Below are 19,735 nucleotides of genomic sequence, written 5' to 3' on the forward strand. Positions count from 1 at the left end.
GCATGCGCACTAGGGTTTCTGGAGGAGGGGGGCAAATGATGCAAGAGAAGGGGGGATTGCTAGGATCGGAGGATGGATGGATGGAGATGGAGAAGCTGTTGCAGGGATGGGCAAAATACGTACAGGACTGTCTCAGAAAAAATTAGAATATTGTGATAAAGTCCTTTATTTTCTGTAATGCAAACATGTCATACATTCTGGATTCATTACAAATCAACTGAAATATTGCAAGCCTTTTATTATTTTAATATTGCTGATCATGGCTTACAGCTTAAGAAAACTAAAATATCCTATCTCAAAAAATTAGAATATTCTGGGAATCTTAATCTTAAACTGTGTATATAGTTTGACTGGATGTCATTCAACTACCTCTTTTGAAGTTAAATGTATTTATTTTTGTTATTGCACTATTCTGCAATTTTTGTTTTAGTTTACAATTTCATGTTTTTACATTTTGTGGCACCAGTGCTGATAAGCCTTTTTGAAATAAATGTCCATGTTGTTCTCCAATGGACAAGAAAATATATAATTTATTTTTAGTCCTCTTTTTTTTTAAATTTTAATGAATTGCCAAAATGTATCTGATCAGGAAAAAGTATTGGAAATGTATCGGGAGCCAAAAAAAGTGATCGGATCGGGAAAAATCGGGATCGGGAAACTCAAACTCAAGTGATGGGGAGTTAAAAAAATCCTGATCTAATATATATATATATATATATATATATATATATATATATATATATATACACATACATACATGTGCATATATGCGCATATATACACACATATAGACGTACATGCATATGCATACATACATGTGTATATATGTGCATATACAGTATATGTATATCTCGCTCTTCTTCCCCATCTTTCCTCTGCAGAAGCCGGTTCCAGGTTCCAGGTTCCAGGTTCCAGGTTCCAGGTCCAGCAGCGTGGAGACTCAGCTGTTCCGTGGAAGAGACTCACGCAGCCAATGGAGAGAGAGCGCGCACCGGCACCTGAGCATGCGCACAAGGGTTTCTGGAGGAGGGGGGGCAAATGATGCAAGAGAAGGGGGGATTGCCAGGGAGGGTCCCTGGCAGGATGGAGATGTGGTACACTGAAAAAAATAAATCTAAGCGCATGTAAATATAACATATTTAAATCTGTGATATTAACAATTAAAAATGAAGTTTGTTGCTTTACATGAATACATCTAGTTTTTAACTTAATCTGCATTTGTTCAAAAAACAAGACATTGTGCATTTTTTCCTTAACCAGCAGTATTTATGTAATTAATCCCAGTAATCTTTCCATTTACACACAAACAGCAATGATCTTGTTGTATTTACCTTTCCTTTAACAATTTGAATCTATTGGGCAGATTGACCAACATTTAGATGAAACATGCTTTATTTGTTTAAGTAGAAACCACAGTAAAAAATATCTGGCTTGATCTACTTTAAAAAAAATGAAGGCGACTTTTCGCATGAGATTTTTATGTAGATCAAGAAAAACTAGTCTTTGTATAAACTACTTAATTTTTAGTATGTACAAAATTAATTTGCAAGTAAAGTCAACTTAATTTTGATAAAGTAAACTTAAGACATTTTAGTTGACTGTACTTGCAAAATGTATTATTTACATACAAAAAATTGAGTAGTTTATACAAAGACTAGTCTTTCTTGATCTACATAATAATCTCATGCAAAAAGTTGACTTTTTTTTAAAGTAGATATTATGTAATATTTGTATCAGTGTACGGCAAGCTGTTTATTAACGGACAATAAGACTAATGGTAGAAATGATCATGTCACTATGAGTGAAACACAAAAAACAAAAACAAAAAGAACATGGATGCATGTACAACAATACATTGGGAAAACAGTGGCGGTTGATCTCGCTCTTCTTCCCCATCTTCTCCTCTGCAGGAGCCGGTTCCAGCAGCAGCGTGGGTTCGTGCAGGATCTCAGCTGTTGGGAAGAGGCTGCGCGCTCAGCCAATGGAGAGAGAGAGAGCGCACCGGCAACCTAAGCATGCGCACAAGGGTTTCTGGAGGACGGGGGGGAATGATGCAAGAGAAGGGGGGATTGCCGGGGTCGGAGGATGGATAGATGGATGGATGGATGGATGGATGGATGGATGGATGGATGGATGGATGGATGGATGGATGGATGGATGGATGGATGGATGGATGGATGGAAGGATGGATGGATGGATGGATGGATGGAAGGATGGATGGATGGATGGATGGATGGATGGATGGAAGGATGGATGGATGGAAGGATGGATGGATGGATGATGGATGGAGATGTGGCTCACAGACAGGTGCACCTCCAAAAATGTTTCCTAGGGGGGCCAGATGGGGCCACTTAAATTCTTCTATCATTACAGGACTTTATTATACTGTTGTAGTATACAGGCTCAGGAATACCTTTGTATATATATATATATATATATATATATATATATATATATAAATGTATTTATTTATTTTTTAAATATATCATATATAATAAATACAATTAAAAAAAAAATATATATATATATATATAACATTACAAAAAAATGTGCCAGTAAAACACAATGATGTGGGTAATACTAAGTACTCCCTCTTTACTGAGCTGCTTTCACATCCAGAAGCGTTTGAGCTTATGATTTCTGCATAAAAGCAACATAAAACTTCTCCCTTGTCATGTTTTATTAGACCATGATGCATCATTCATTCATTCATTCATTCATTCATTCATTCATTCATTCATTCATTCATTTTCTTTATTTCGTTCATTAAAAGAAAAACAAAACAGTTCAATATAATTACCGTATTGGCATGAATATAAGACAAAAAAGTGGGGGTCGTCTTACATTCGGGGTCTAGACGTTATACCCATTCACAACGCTAGATGGCGCCAGATATCTTTAAAGCAAATGCTGAACTAAACTCCCCAGGCCAAAGCAAACCCCTGTCACGAAGAAGAAAAATAAAAAATAGAAAGAAAGAAAAGAGAAGAAAATAAGAGAAGAGATAACAGAAAGTGGAGAAACGTAGAAAAGAGGGTGGAAGTTCTGCAGGTGAACCGGCAGCTGAGGAGAAGTTATGACGCAAACTTCAAGATAAAGATTTCAAATAGTCAAAATAACATGCTTTTTCTCTCGAATATATTGTTATAATCATTTGTTTTAGATTTACTGTAATTATTTTCTGTATAAAAATTGAATTTGGGTTCAAAAAGTCTTTCTTCAAACTTGAGTCTTGAAAAAGAGGGAGTCGTCTAATATTCGGGACAATACGGTACAACAAATCTCTTTCCTTGAATGAAAGGGAAAGAAGACTATTTTCTCTGCCCCTTCTTCCTAAGAAATCAAATTTCAATGAATGTAATAATAAAAAACTAATTACAAATTGTGCAATTTAAAAGAAAAACCTTTCCAGCGGCATCCATACTAAGTACTCCCTCTTTACTGAGCTGCTTTCACATCCAGAAGGGTTTGAGCTTATGATTTCTGTATAAAAGCAACATAAACCTTCTCCCTTGTCATGTTTTTATTAGTCAATGATTTCATCATTCATTCATTCATTTTCTTTATTTCATTCATTGAAAGAAAAACAAAACAGTTCAATATAATTACAACAAATCTCTTTCCTTGAATGAAAGGAAACAGAAAGAAGACTACGCTTATTTTAACTGTCCCTTTTTCCTAAGAAATCAAATTTCAATTCATGTAATAATAAAAAAAAAAAAAAAAATACAAATTGCGCAATTTAAATAACAACACTTTCCAATAAATGTAATAAAAAAAAAAAAACAAAACCAAAACTACAACAAAGTTATAAAATAACACAAAATTGTCATGGTTCGGTTTTCTTAGGACCCAAGTGCAGGAGACAGAGGGAGGCTGGAGGCAGGAGTTCTCAAAAAACAAGGGGTTTAATACAAAAAAGGCAAAAACAAAGCGCTGCAGAGCAGGATTGACAAAAACCAGGATCAGGACAAAAACTACGAGGAGACATGGAGGAGAGAACATTACAGACCGACAGGGCACAAAGGTATGACAAGACAAGATATACTGAAGGGATAACGAGACATGACGAGACACAGGTGCAGACACAATCAGGGCAGATGGGACACAGGCGGGACAAGACAGAAACTGAAGGCAGGGGGGAATGTCAACCTTGACAAAAATAGCTGTTGTCATACACAGATAGTCATATTCTTTTTTGATTCAAAGAAAAAGAAATATGACTTGAATATATATATATACAGTATATATATATATATATTTTTTTTTTCATATATATATATATATTTTATTATTAGGCTCGGAAATACTTTTCTTTTTTTACTTTCTACCTTGTCTGCATATATATTAATGGTTATAACCATGTTGGTAAAAACCTAAGGGATATATATATATATATATATATATATATATATATATATATATATATATATATATATATATATATATATATATATATATATATATATTTTTTTTTTTTTTTTTTTTTTTTTAATATACAATATATATCATATATATTTTAATATATTATATATTTATTTTATTAACAAACGTGATTGGTATTGATCGTTGCTGCTCATGTGCTGCCGGCTGCAGTTCCGGCTCTGGCCGCCAGAGGGCGCAGCAGGATCAGTTCTCATCTGAATTCACCCAAGCTGAAAGAATGTTTCTGTTTCATTTTCTCTATTTTCAGCCACAAAAGTCTTCTAAACCAGTTTTCAAAGTGATTAAAATATATATTTTTTAAAGTAAATGGTGTGACAGTTTCATCCAGAACATCTCGGTTCACACTTTTCCAGAGATACTAGTTCAAATTTGATTTGCAGATTTGATTTCAAACATGCATGGTAAAAAAGCGTACAAAAAAGTGAAAAAACAGAATACATATATAGTCAAAATCAAAACCAATCAAGGCAAACGAAAGAAAACAAAACAAACTCCCAGCATTTAGTTGCTACTTCGTATGTATGTAATAATAGAAGTAATTATAAAGTATAGTATTACATTATCATTACTTTACTATAATACTACAATATAATAGAGAACAATAGACAGCAATGGTACAACAATATACTTGAATAACTATATAAGAGTAGATATGATATATATATTGGTTCATATATTTACCTCCAATTATATACATAAATATTACTATAAATCTATATATCCACATATCTACATATAACTATAAATCAATATATATTAATAGAGATATAGATACACAAATACAGTACGTATAATACTACTCATTATATATATATATATATATATATATATATATATATATATATATATATATATATATATATATATATATATATATATATATATATATAAATACCTACATATAACATATCTATATCCATAATATACATCTATCTATATATCTACAAATATTAATAAATGTTCACTGAGTATATTGATCATCAGGCCGTAATCAAACAGCCCAACAAAGTCCTGCAAAAAAAATGAAAAATCAATACAGATAACATATCTATATCCATAATATACATCTATATATCCGCATTCTACATTCATATCTAAATTCAAAGTCCAAAGAGTTTATCTGCTTTATTAGACTTGATTATTCTTCTTTAAGAAGAATATTATTATTAATATTACAAACCCTCCAGTTCACAGGGAGGTTATAATTCATTATAGTTAATTATACCTGAGAAAACATTCCCCCGTACAGTTGTCATGGACGTACGGAGCCCCTAAAGGGACACGGATTAGTTTTTTATATATATAATGACTTTTATGCGCACACTTAAAACCTTTAAGGTCGCGTTCAGACTGCAGGCAAATCTGATTCATATCTGATTCCTTCTCATATCAGATTTTCAGGGCTGACTGTCCACTGGTTTTAGCAAGTGTCCATATCGGATCTGGCTCTGTTCAGACTGGGCCACATCATTGACTGATCTGACGGGTTGCCGTAGCAACGACGTCGGAGCGGAGGCGTCACCCAGCGCGTGTATTGTGTGAAGTCATGTATTTTTTTTATATATAAAAAAATCCCCAAATATCTGTACCGTTTCTGATTGGGTCGGCACTGCGCATCATTTTTAGACATAACAATGAACGCATACCGCAAAAGTTGTGTCTCGGCGGAGGAACCCGGCGTCCCAGCAAAATGAGAAACAGAGAAAAGTGTTCAGAACAAAACCACCAGCAAACTAACAAACCAACCAACAAAGCTCAGAGTTAACAAAATGAACCAGCAATGAACAACTGGCAGCCCCGCTCCATAACCTCTCCTCCTAGGAGGAGAGGGGCTGATGAGCTGCAGGTTCAGGCTCACAGCGCGACTGAAGGCTGATTTATGGTTCTGCGTTACACCAACGCAGAGCCTACGGCGTAGGGTACGGGGCGACCCGCACCTACGTGGAAATGCGGTCTTTTTTCTGCTATTAAAACATGATTTGTAATGTGAATTTGCAACACTCAAACTACAAATAATAGTTTTTGACGTGACATCAGAGATTGTACATGCTCTCTGTGAAAGGATGAGTAGCTCCACAACTGGAAATGGGCGGGTGGTTTGGAGCGTCTGGGACAGTCATATCCCATCTGAGTGTTTGGATGTTCAGACTGAGATGCATCTGCCCAAATGCGATATGAATGCGATATGAAACTACCTCCCGGAGGTGGTTTCCATCTGGTTTGCAAAAATTGGATCTCATGCGGTTTGGGACTGTTCAGACTTCAAAAGAGTCATCCAGTTTCAATCTGGATGGGCTAAAAATCGGATATTTGCCTGCAGTCTGAACGCGGCCTAAGTGAGCACGTAAAGTTGTTTACGTGAGCACGTAAAACGTTTATGCACTCACTAAAAAGTTTCACGCGCTCTCGCAAAACTTCTAAGTGAGCGCGTAAAGGTTGTTCTACGTGAGCACGTAAAGGTAATACGTGCGCGCGTAAAAGCTTCACGCCCGCACCTATTACCTTTACGTGCTCACGTAGAACAACTTTTAGGCGCTCACTTAGAATTTTTGTACGGAGCCCATAAAGGGACACCGATTTTTTTATATATATAATGGTGTTTTTACGCGCGTGCATAAAACCTTTAAGTGAGCACGTAAAGTTGTTTACGGGAGCACGTAAAACGTTTATGCACTCACTAAAAAGTTTCACGCGCTCTCGCGAAACTTGTGAGCGCCAAAATGTTGCTCTACGTGCGCGCGTATTAACTTTACGTGCTTTATCTCTGATAAAAACATAAAAAAACAGGCTTTCCCTGCTCACATTCAACTACAGAAGAGCTTGAACAAACTTCTCTTGTGAGAGGGAAATCATAATCCCATAAACTGGTGTTCCTGCAGTGAAAATGAGTTCATATCACATTACACAGTGTTGGAGTTAATACTAACCAGATAAGAGTTTATACTAACCAGATAAGAGTTAATACTAACCAGGTAAGAGTTTATACTAACCAGATAAGAGTTAATACTAACCAGGTAAGAGTTTATACTAACTAGGTAAGAGTTTATAAGAGATACTAACCAGGTAAGAGTTTATACTAACCAACTATGTGACGGTTCCCTGATATGATATATGATATGGGATTATATTATTGTATTGTGTCATAGTATATGGTGGTAGTGTGTTATTTGATTGGTCTGGTGTAGCATTTTATATATTATATATTGGTTATTTAGATTCTCTTTGCTTTTCAGTCCTAATCCTTTTTTCCTTGTTTTTCAGTGGACTGGGGAGCAGAGCAATCATGGCCAGCATTAATCAGCCAAGTGTCGGCACCTGGGCCCGGGTGGCCGACACCCAGTATAAAAGCCTGTCTCCCCAGTCCCTGAGGGAGTTCTGTTGTATTCAGTTCTCCTCTACCCCTCTCCCACTATGCACCTTTTTCATCATTTCTGTTAATACATCCAACATGCACCCACATACATTCCACTGATGCATACACACACTACACTACTGATTACTGACTTCCACACCTCATCTGTTTGTTTGCTCACTCATTTGTTCGTTTGGTTATTTACCTTTGCTTATTTAATACATTTATAGTATTTTGAGTACTGCGTCTCCCCTGCTTTTTGTTGTACCCTTGGCTCCCCTAGGCCAGGGTCTAACAAGTAAGAGTTTATACTAACCAGGTAAGAGTTTATACTAACCAGGTAAGAGTTTATAAGAGTTTATACTAACCAGGTAAGAGTTTATAAGAGTTTATACTAACCAGGTAAGAGTTTATAAGAGTTTATACTAACCAGGTAAGAGTTTATACTAACCAAGTAAGAGTTTATACTAACCAGGTAAGAGTTTATACTAACCAAGTAAGAGTTTATACTAACCAGGTAAGAGTTTATAAGAGTTTATACTAACCAGGTAAGAGTTTATAAGAGTTTATACTAACCAGGTAAGAGTTTATACTAACCAAGTAAGAGTTTATACTAACCAGGTAAGAGTTAATATTAACCAGGTAAGAGTTTATACTAACTAGGTAAGAGTTTATAAGAGTTAATACTAACCAGGTAAGAGTTTATACTAACCAGATAAGAGTTAATACTAACCAGGTAAGAGTTTATACTAACCAGGTAAGAGTTTATACTAACCAGATAAGAGTTAATACTAACCAGGTAAGAGTTTATACTAACCAGGTAAGAGTTTATACTAACCAGGTAAGAGTTTATACTAACCAGGTAAGAGTTTATAAGAGTTTATACTAACCAAGTAAGAGTTTATAAGAGTTTATACTAACCAGATAAGAGTTAATATTAACCAGGTAAGAGTTTATACTAACTAGATAAGAGTTAATACTAACCAGATAAGAGTTAATACTAACCAGGTAAGAGTTTATACTAACCAGGTAAGAGTTTATAAGAGTTTATACTAACCAGGTAAGAGTTTATACTAACCAGGTAAGAGTTTATAAGAGTTTATACTAACCAGGTAAGAGTTTATACTAACCAAGTAAGAGTTTATACTAACTAGGTAAGAGTTTATAAGAGTTAATACTAACCAGGTAAGAGTTTATACTAACCAGATAAGAGTTAATACTAACCAGGTAAGAGTTTATACTAACCAGATAAGAGTTAATACTAACCAGGTAAGAGTTAATACTAACCAGGTAAGAGTTTATACTAACCAGGTAAGAGTTTATACTAACCAAGTAAGAGTTTATACTAACCAGGTAAGAGTTTATAAGAGTTTATACTAACCAGGTAAGAGTTTATACTAACCAAGTAAGAGTTTATAAGAGTTTATACTAACCAGGTAAGAGTTTATACTAACCAGGTAAGAGTTTATAAGAGTTTATACTAACCAGGTAAGAGTTTATACTAACCAGATAAGAGTTAATACTAACCAGGTAAGAGTTTATACTAACCAGATAAGAGTTAATACTAACCAGGTAAGAGTTAATACTAACCAGGTAAGAGTTTATACTAACCAGGTAAGAGTTTATACTAACCAAGTAAGAGTTTATACTAACCAGGTAAGAGTTTATAAGAGTTTATACTAACCAGGTAAGAGTTTATACTAACCAAGTAAGAGTTTATAAGAGTTTATACTAACCAGGTAAGAGTTTATACTAACCAGGTAAGAGTTTATAAGAGTTTATACTAACCAGGTAAGAGTTTATACTAACCAAGTAAGAGTTTATAAGAGTTTATACTAACCAGGTAAGAGTTTATACTAACCAGGTAAGAGTTTATAAGAGTTTATACTAACCAAGTAAGAGTTTATACTAACCAAGTAAGAGTTTATACTAACCAGGTAAGAGTTTATACTAACCAAGTAAGAGTTTATACTAACCAAGTAAGAGTTTATACTAACTAGGTAAGAGTTTATAAGAGTTAATACTAACCAGGTAAGAGTTTATACTAACCAGATAAGAGTTAATACTAACCAGGTAAGAGTTTATACTAACCAGATAAGAGTTAATACTAACCAGGTAAGAGTTAATACTAACCAGGTAAGAGTTTATACTAACCAGGTAAGAGTTTATACTAACCAAGTAAGAGTTTATACTAACCAGGTAAGAGTTTATAAGAGTTTATACTAACCAGGTAAGAGTTTATACTAACCAAGTAAGAGTTTATAAGAGTTTATACTAACCAGGTAAGAGTTTATACTAACCAGGTAAGAGTTTATAAGAGTTTATACTAACCAGGTAAGAGTTTATACTAACCAGATAAGAGTTAATACTAACCAGGTAAGAGTTTATACTAACCAGATAAGAGTTAATACTAACCAGGTAAGAGTTAATACTAACCAGGTAAGAGTTTATACTAACCAGGTAAGAGTTTATACTAACCAAGTAAGAGTTTATACTAACCAGGTAAGAGTTTATAAGAGTTTATACTAACCAGGTAAGAGTTTATACTAACCAAGTAAGAGTTTATAAGAGTTTATACTAACCAGGTAAGAGTTTATACTAACCAGGTAAGAGTTTATAAGAGTTTATACTAACCAGGTAAGAGTTTATACTAACCAAGTAAGAGTTTATAAGAGTTTATACTAACCAGGTAAGAGTTTATACTAACCAGGTAAGAGTTTATAAGAGTTTATACTAACCAAGTAAGAGTTTATACTAACCAAGTAAGAGTTTATACTAACCAGGTAAGAGTTTATACTAACCAAGTAAGAGTTTATACTAACCAAGTAAGAGTTTATACTAACTAGGTAAGAGTTTATAAGAGTTAATACTAACCAGGTAAGAGTTTATACTAACCAGATAAGAGTTAATACTAACCAGGTAAGAGTTTATACTAACCAGATAAGAGTTAATACTAACCAGGTAAGAGTTTATACTAACCAGGTAAGAGTTTATACTAACCAGGTAAGAGTTTATACTAACCAAGTAAGAGTTTATAAGAGTTTATACTAACCAAGTAAGAGTTTATACTAACCAGGTAAGAGTTTATACTAACCAGGTAAGAGTTTATAAGAGTTAATACCAACCAGGTAAGAGTTAATACCAACCAGGTAAGAGTTTATAAGAGTTTATACTAACCAGGTAAGAGTTTATACTAACCAAGTAAGAGTTTATACTAACCAGGTAAGAGTTTATAAGAGTTTATACTAACCAAGTAAGAGTTTATACTAACCAAGTAAGAGTTTATACTAACCAGGTAAGAGTTTATAAGAGTTTATACTAACCAAGTAAGAGTTTATACTAACCAGGTAAGAGTTTATACTAACCAGGTAAGAGTTTATAAGAGTTAATACCAACCAGGTAAGAGTTTATACTAACCAGGTAAGAGTTTATACTAACCAGGTAAGAGTTAATACTAACCAGGTAAGAGTTTATAAGAGTTTATACTAACCAGGTAAGAGTTTATAAGAGTTTATACTAACCCGGTAAGAGTTTATACTAACCAGGTAAGAGTTTATAAGAGTTTATACTAACCAGGTAAGAGTTTATAAGAGTTTATACTAACCCGGTAAGAGTTTATACTAACCAGGTAAGAGTTTATAAGAGTTTATACTAACCAGGTAAGAGTTTATACTAACCAGGTAAGAGTTTATAAGAGTTAATACCAACCAGGTAAGAGTTTATACTAACCAGGTAAGAGTTTATACTAACCAGGTAAGAGTTAATACTAACCAGGTAAGAGTTTATAAGAGTTTATACTAACCAGGTAAGAGTTTATAAGAGTTTATACTAACCCGGTAAGAGTTTATACTAACCAGGTAAGAGTTAATACTAACCAGGTAAGAGTTAATACTAACCAGGTAAGAGTTAATACTAACCAGGTAAGAGTTTATACTAACCAGGTAAGAGTTAATACTAACCAGGTAAGAGTTAATACTAACCAGGTAAGAGTTTATACTAACCAGGTAAGAGTATATACTAACCAGGTAAGAGTTTATAAGAGTTTATACTAACCAGGTAAGAGTTTATACTAACCAGGTAAGAGTTTATACTAACCAGGTAAAAGTTTATACTAACCAGGTAAGAGTTAATACTAACCAGGTAAGAGTTTATACTAACTAGGTAAGAGTTAATACTAACCAGGTAAAAGTTTATACTAACCAGGTAAGAGTTTATACTAACCAGGTAAGAGTATATACTAACCAGGTAAGAGTTTATAAGAGTTTATACTAACCAGGTAAGAGTTTATACTAACCAGGTAAGAGTTTATACTAGGTAAGAGTTAATACTAACCAGGTAAGAGTTTATACTAACCAGGTAAGAGTTTATACTAACCAGGTAAGAGTTTATACTAACCAGGTAAGAGTATATACTAACCAGGTAAGAGGTTAATAAGGATTAACAGCCCCACATCTGGCCTGCTGTATATATGTAAATATATATATATATATATATATATAGCAGCAGCAAATATGATGTACAAGATGGCGGTAATGATGACGTCAGTCAAGGTTCATTCAACATATTCAAGGTTCATTCAATATATTCAAGGTTCATTCAATATATTCAAGGTTCATTCAATATATTCAAGATTCATTTAATATATTCTGAGTTTAATTCAATATATTCAAGATTCATTCAATATATTCAGAGTTTCATTCAATATATTCAAGGTTCATTCAATATATTCAGAGTTTCATTCAATATATTCAGAGTTTCATTCAATATATTAAAGGTTCATTCAATATATTCGGGGTTCATTCAATATATTCGGAGTTTCATTCAATATATTCAAGGTTCATTTAATATATTTCAAGGTTCATTCAATATATTCAAGGTGCATTCAATATATCCAGGGTTTCATTCAATATATTCAAGGTTCATTCAATATATTCAAGGTTCATTCAATATATTCAAGGTTCATTCAATATATTCAAGGTTCATTCAATATATTCAAGGTGCATTCAATATATTCAGAGTTTCACTCAATATATTCGGGGTTCATTCAATATATTTTGAGTTTCATTCAATATATTCAAGGTTCATTCAATATATTCAAGGTTGATTCAATATATTCGGAGTTTCATTCAATATATTCAAATATTAATTTCCTGAACGGCATGCCATAATATATATATAATATATATATATATAATTATTTAGATTATTTAGATTAGATTATCCTTTATTTCTCCCTCAATGGAGAAACTCACTTAGTGCAGCAGCAGTAACTCAACACACACATGATGCAGGGGAGGGTATAAAGTAAAAAATATGAATATGATGAACTCAAAGTGTTGATAATGATTCCATAGTTGGTGAATAATGTCATATATAGTTATAAAGTGAATAATGTGATATAAATATAAATATAAATTGTGTTTCCGGTGAGAATGTTCCGTGTTCTTCCTCCCACTCTCCCCGGCCAGTGGGCCAGTGTTTCCTGCGTGGAGCCGGTTCTGGCTGCTCATTGGTCCGCAGAGCCACGTGGGCGGGGCATCCCGCCTCCTGATTGGTGGAGCGGCCCGGTGTGGGCGGGGCTAGCTGAGTCAGCTGTGAGTCACCGCGCCGCCTGTCTGTCACGCTCTGACTGCTGCTGCGTTCACGGACCGTGGGAATAAAATGGACGTGTGAGGGAATTGGCTCTAAAATGAAAAAAACATTCAGTGCGTTTACATGGGAAGTTTAATTCCTCTTTAATTCAGAATTAAAATTAAACCTGATTTAAAATGAGTAAAAATGACCATGTAAACACCTAATTCCAAATCAAAATGGCCATTCCGAATTAAACTTAATTCTGAAATAAGTGGCTGTTTTATTCCGATTTTAAATCCCAATAGAATAATTCCGCGATCATGTAATAATAATAATAAAAATAAATGATAAAAATAAATAAAAAATAAACAAAAAATAAATAAATAAAAAATAAATAAATAAAAAAGAAAATTAAAGAAAAAAAGAAAAAAAGGAAAAAATAAATAAATGAAATAAAAAAATAAAAGAAAGTCGTATTTAGTGCATAAAAACAGCGTAACAAAACATCCACTGATAAAATAATGAATAGTACCATTTTTACGCCTGACATGAAATAAATAAAGTAAGACAGAACTCTGTTATGAAGAGTGAAAATCAGTCAGTCTGACCAACAACAAACCGGATTGTGCAATAACTGTGCAATATTACATAACACTTTACATAACACTTGTTTCTTTTCTATCCATATAATTCTATTTATGGCACTACACTTTTTATTTTTATTTTTTTATTTCTATTTTTAGGTACCGAGCACCAGCAAGGCTTGTGCAAAGCCCTATTAAAATCAGAAAGATAATAATTATTTTATCTGAAAACAGTTGTGTTTTTGAGGCGCATAACTTACTCGAAAAGTTGTGAAATTTGGCACGCACGTCCCATGTGACTTGAAATGACGTATTCTAATAGTGTCAAAAGGGGGCGTGGCCTAACGGCTCAACAGCGCACCCTAGAAAACTTTATTCCTCAAGCCCCACGATACGGTTTGACGTACATGCACGAAAATCGGTACACACCTGTATCAGTACACAGCTTAAAGAAAAGTTTCTTGGAGCCATGGCCCAAACCCAACAGGAAGTCGGCCATTTTGAACATTTTGAATTAATCGCGTAATTTTGGCGAAATTTATGCCATTCCTTCTGCAGTTAATACGGCCCGAACCGTAACGTGCACCCAGATGTGTTACACATCAAAATGTGCGTCTCCATCCTTCGACGACGGCCATTACTTTTCTCTTTCAAAAGCGTTACCGTGGCGACGCTAGACGCCAAAAAGCGCGCCCCCCCTTCATCTGATTGGTCCATATTTGATAGTTCTCCAAAAGTCACCAAATTTTGCACACAAGCCAGGCCTGGTGATACATTTTATATTTAATGGTTTGCATTAATGGGCGTGGCCTAACGGCTCAACAGCGCCCCCCCGGAAAACTTTTCTCTGCCATAACTTTTGAATGGTTTGACATAAAGAGTCGTGGGTGGTGTCATGGGACTCGGTATTGAGTCCTTGACCATAATTGGTGAACATTATCCGCCCCTTCTTCTGATTGGTCGATATTTGATGGGTGGTTTCATCCACTAAATGTCCAGGCCTGAAGAATCTACATCAAGTCATACAAGCTTCCACTGCAGCCTGAACGTGCACAAGGGTGGAGGACCGTTCATCGCTGCTTGCAGCTTTCATTATTATTATTATTATTATTATTATTACTATTAGTATTGTTATTATTATTATTAATAATAATAATAATAATAATAATAATAATAATAATAATAATAATAATTATTATTATTATTATAATTATAATAATAATTATAATAATATTGTTATAATTATTATGATTATTATTATTATTATTTTGTGTAGCCTCATGATACTTCCTTGTTCTTTTTGCATATTCTATTATGTTAAAAGGTGGTTAAGATAATCCTTCTGCTTCAAGTCCAGACCTGTCAAAATAATCACAATGTTGACCAAAGTAAAACCTGTAAATGTTTATTATCTTGCTCATTGATTTTCATGCTTATAATTGACCAACTAACTAACTAACTAACTAACTAACTAACTAACTAACTAACTAACTAACTAACTAACTAACTAACTAACTAACTAACTAACTAACTAACTAACTAACTAACTAACTAACTAACCAGCACAGTTCGGGCCGCAGCTGTATTTTCCCACGGCCCGTGAACGCAGCACCAGTGCTCTGCAGACGGAACCAGAATCTGTCCGTAAATCTGCGGCTTTTCAGGTAAAATAAGACGTTCAACGTCCCGGCGGGCGATGGAGTGAGCTGGTCCCCCCCTGGAAGAGAGATTTACGGCCTTTTTTCGCTTCCTCCACAGCCATCTTTGCACTTTAACCTCGTGCTGGACGTGTCTGCTACTGAGGGTGAGTGGAACTCCTGCAGGATCCGATCAGCTGGCTGCAAGTTTCTGCGGTTATCTGCGTTTCTATGCGTTTCTCTGCTGTTTTCTGCTGGTTTCTCTGCTCACTTCCATGTTAAACGGGTTAACAAAGTCACTTTTGGTCTGATAAATAGCAGATATGTCTGATTTATTGATTATTGAGCGGGGTTTTCTGAAGTCCACTGAGTGGGATTCCCGTTACACAGGTGCGGACGCCAAACTGCCATAGAAAAATGATGTTTTTTTAGGGTTTCAATGTGTTTCAAGCTGATATCTACCACACACAGAAAAGAAACTTCATCTATCATACGAATCGATTATGTTCTCCAGATCGGCTTCATTATAATGATGAATATGAATAGAATAGAATACTTTATTGTCACTATTTGTGGGTACAGTGACATTAAAAGCAGCATCTCCGTCCAAGTGCAAGACAGTGCAAACAGATACAAGAAATATAAAGAATATAAAAGTTTTAAGGTGCATAAAGTGCATTTTTACAGGTTGGAGTCAAGTGCGGATGCCAAACTGCCATGGAATTATTTTTAGGGTTTAAGTTTGTGCATTTTTAAATAGTCAAATATGACTTATATCATTATAATAAAGTGGGACTCCTTGTACTGAAGTGGTGCAGAAAGTGTTGTAACGAGTTAATTAAGTTGGAAGTTTACAACAGTATGGTTTCCAGTGGATATTATCTTTTCATGTCTTATAAACCTTGTTATTAAGAAAAAAGAGGCAGATTGGTGATACTAATAATCCTCACTGAGTCCAGTTTGGACACATTTCTGTTGTTTTGTCTGAAATAAACGACTGTTTTCAGTCAGAAAAGAGTCAGATGTATTTCCTGCTGGGCTGCTGCTCCTGTATTATGTAACCGGTTGTTTTTAAGCTGCTAAAGCATCACGCCGGACAGATGTGTCCTGATGTTCCTGATGTTCCTGATGTTCCTGATGTTCCTGATGTGCTGATGCTCAAACTGCTTCACTTTCACATTTTCCTGCTCTAAGTTCGTCTGGTTTCTCTGTCGTCGCTCCAGGATCCTGCAGAGATGTTTTCCCACGACTACGGGTTGTTGGGAAGTTAATTTATGAATTGTTAGAAGTCAAAGGTTGTAGATAAACCAGTAAACGGGAACGTGTTTAATCTGTTTCTGTTTCTGTTTAACGGGACTCCAGGGCTGTTTCTAGCTTTTTGGAGGGCTCGTGCACGATCTTGCAGGGGATCCCCTATTATTTACAATCTTATCTTATTTAACCCTCCTATATCTGTAATTACATTCAGGCCGCCTGGATTTATTTTGATTTTATAGCTGTAGAATTGTCAAATGTGCAAAGAATCAGTGCTGCTGTCCATTTTTTTCCCCAATATAACTTCAACTTTCAATATCTGCAGTTATTCAACATTACTGTGTGTTCTGACTGAGTAATAACTGTTTAAAGGAGGGAAAAGATAAAAAACGGATTTGGATTTTTTAAATTTATTGCAGGATAAGAACTCTGAAATGACCTGAACAAACAATTTCACATCAACAATTTGAACTTTGAACTATTTTACATATTTACAAAAAAGTGTGTCAGTCCTGGACTTTGTTTTCATTGTTTTTTGCCTGTTTTTGCACCAAATGTCCAGGCGTTTTTTATTTGGTGTGATAATGTGTGGGGAGTTTTTATTTTATTTTTTATTTAACCTTTATTTACCCAGGCAAGCAATTTAAGAACCAATTTTCATTTACAAATGCAGCCTGAACAAAGAGCATAAGCGCTTTGAGGGGAAGGGGAGTGCTAGAAATAACAAAAACAACTTTATGCAAAATTGCATAAAAACAGTGCAATAAATACTGTATGTACAATAAATATAAATACAATAACGCTGAAAAACATTAAGACATTGGGATGTAAGTCGGCCTGATTGACTGGTGCAAGAGTCGACTGTAATTTGTTGCAGATTTTGTTTGAATTTTGTTTGATTTAGTTTGAGTTCAAAAACCCTTTCAGGTGATTTATGGAGCTGCACTGATCTGTTTCACTTTAAGAAGAAAACAAACCCTTTTAAACATCGCTGACTGGGATTATCTACGTCAGGACTTTGTCTTTGTCAGAATCTGTAGCGACTAAATCTAATATTCCAGCGCTACTGGTGGCTGATTATATTATTTTGACGTTTACTCCACTAAATAAGATCAACGGGATTCTTGATGGTTTGATGACAACCGCTTTTTAATAACAGTCTTTATCAACGTAACAATATGTGTGAATAAAGTAGAAAAAACGTAATTTAACACAGAGCACGGTCGAAAACGGTTCCCCTTTCATCAGTAACACCGTGTTAAATTATAATCTATTTAAATAACCAGCATGACTCCACTGTCAGTAAAGTCTCATAAATAAATACATACATAAATAAATAAATACTGCCCCCTAGCTGTTTGGAAGAAGAATTTACCAAAGAATAAAATAAAATATGGCTCCTACAGCATCATTTCCTGCCAAACAGCGTCTCTTCCGCCCCCTAGTGGTCTGGATGTCACAGCGCGGTCACACCGGGGGCCGAGGAAGAGCGACCGCCGTCAAACGTCCACGGTGCCGGCGCGACTCCGTCAACAGGATTATATTCACCAGCAGCCCGGCTTCTAATTTAGCCGCTAATCCAGATTAAGGTGTCGGGGTCGGTGCTTCTGGCTGGAGAAATGAACAGACGACCAACGTTCACGGTTCACGGTTCTCCTGCAGTCTGAGAGAGACGCACCAACATCCTCTAACGCCCTCAGACTGCAGCGTCAAAGACGACCCCCAAAGACGCTGCAGAACGGCTAAAAACAACAAGTTTTTATTGCAATTCGAGCAAGAGTCGCTGACTAGAGCTGTGTTGGATGTTGATACTTTGCTGCCCCAAGTTCCTAAAGGTCCTGTAAAAACCCTCACAAACTTATGATTCAAACAGTTATTACTTATTTACGTGTATTAGTCATATTTATGATTAAAATCCTCTTGCTAAAATGCCAGCAGAATGCGTATCGTGTTATGGCAAAACAAACGAGAGGAAGAGGAGAGTAATCGAGAAGAGAAAACAACACAAGGATGGAAAGAAGCTCAGCGGTAAAGAGGAAGAAAACAAAACATTTACGTTGATTACTATCGTTATCTAGTGAAATCAATGCAAATTGTCTTATTTAGCTATTTATTTTAAAGTCAGAAGTTTACTGAGGTACCGGCGTCATTCACAATACAGCCGAGCTGTTACAACAACAGAAAAAACAGTTTGAAAAAGGTGTTTCCATCACTAAAAAAAGATCCTAATTAAAATAATAAAACCATTAAAATAAATAAGAGAATAATAAAAAAAATAAGAACTACTATAAAAATGGAAATGAAAAAAGTAGTTTCTACCAGCAGTGTGTCATTTAGACAAAATCTGAATAGTTTAGTTACTTTCCACCGTATTCCTCTTAATGATATACATTAAAATGATATACAGAATGAATGAAATTAAAATGATATACAGTAAAAATAATACATGTGTATAATGTGTATAATTGACCGGGTGCTTTGTGGGGGCCCATGCCGGCCTTTGCCCTGGCCCCCAGATTTCCTACATCCACCTCTGGATACTGGTCTGATTGTTGTTGTTGTTGTTGTTTATTCCTCTGACTGATGTTGATCCATCACCTCGGACATCAGGGTTCCTCCCAGAATGCTTTGCAGCTAACAGGAGATCAGCTGTTTGGTTTCACTGGTGGAGAAACTTCAACATGTTAAAGGTCGGGGATGGTGGAGTTTCCTCCATGACTGGTTTCAGTTTTTATCAGTCCTGCTGTCGGAATACAGGCTGGAGAATCTGATGGAGGGAGAGAGAGAGAGAGAGAGAGAGAGAGAGAGAGAGAGAGAGAGAGAGAGAGAGAGAGAGAGAGAGAGTATAACTATAAATAGAGGATGGAGTGGTTGTGATGATGGTTGTG

General features: G+C 35.1%; 1 protein-coding gene across 1 annotated transcript in view; it reads left to right on the forward strand.

Annotated features, from left to right (window-relative positions):
- Positions 1-15,582: 15,582 nt before the first annotated feature.
- Positions 15,583-19,735, forward strand: part of sertad2b (SERTA domain containing 2b) — a 67,594-nt gene continuing 63,441 nt past the window's right edge. Inside the window, exons 1-2 of the mRNA XM_061745312.1 lie at positions 15,583-15,620; positions 15,715-15,760. The gene's annotated coding sequence lies outside the window, so the exon portion shown is untranslated. The remainder of the gene's footprint in view (positions 15,621-15,714; positions 15,761-19,735) is intronic.

The sequence above is a fragment of the Cololabis saira genome, chromosome 17, assembly GCF_033807715.1.
Source record: "Cololabis saira isolate AMF1-May2022 chromosome 17, fColSai1.1, whole genome shotgun sequence".
NCBI lineage: Eukaryota > Metazoa > Chordata > Actinopteri > Beloniformes > Belonidae > Cololabis > Cololabis saira.